A 955-nucleotide genomic window follows, 5' to 3' on the forward strand; every position below is an offset into this window, starting at 1 on the left:
AGGAGGCCCTGGCGCATGAATCTGTGCAGCGGGAACGACCTCGGACCACCAGGGGCCGAGACAACCACCGTCTCATGGGGCCGGACACTCAGGGTCTGGGAAAAATCCAATATATATCCGGTGATATCTCGGGTGCTATTACAGATAGCGCAATAAATCAAAGTGCATTGTCTGTAGGAGGCCCTGGCGCATGAATCGGTGCAGCGGGAACGACCTCGGACCACCAGGGGCCGAGAAAATCAGCGTCTCATGGGGTCGGACAGTCAGGGTCAGGGAGAAATCCTATATATATCTCTGGTGATATCTCGGGTGCTATTAGAGATAGCGCAATAAACCAAAGTGAATTATCTGCAGGAGGCCCTGGCGCATGAATCTGGCCAGCGGGAACGACCTCGGACCACCAGGGGCCGAGAAAACCACCGTCTCATTGGGCCGGACGCTCAGGGTCAGGGGAAAATCCAATATATATCTGGTGATATCTCGGGTGCTATTAGATATAGCGCAATAAACCAAACGGAATTATCTGCAGGAGGACCTGGCGAATGAATCTGTGCAGCGGGAACGACCTCGGACCACCAGGGGCCGAGAAAACCACTGTCTCATGGGGCCGGACACTCAGGGCCAGGGAAAAATCCAATATATATCTGGTGATATCTCGGGTGCTATTACAGATAGCCCAATACATCAAAGTGGATTGTCTGTAGGAGGCCCAGGCGCATGAATCTGTGCAGCGGGAACGACCTCGGACCACCCGGGGCCGAGAAAACCACCGTCACATGGGGCCGGACACTCAGGGTCTGGGGAAAATCCAATATATATCTGGTGATATCTCGGGTGCTATTACAGATAGCCCAATACATCAAAGTGGAATGTCTGTAGGAGGCCCTGGCGCATGAATCTGTGCAGCGGGAACGACCTCGGACCACCAGGGGCCGAGACAACCACCGTCTCATGG

Source organism: Nomia melanderi, unplaced genomic scaffold, assembly GCF_051020985.1.
Source record: "Nomia melanderi isolate GNS246 unplaced genomic scaffold, iyNomMela1 scaffold0014, whole genome shotgun sequence".
Lineage (NCBI taxonomy): Eukaryota > Metazoa > Arthropoda > Insecta > Hymenoptera > Halictidae > Nomia > Nomia melanderi.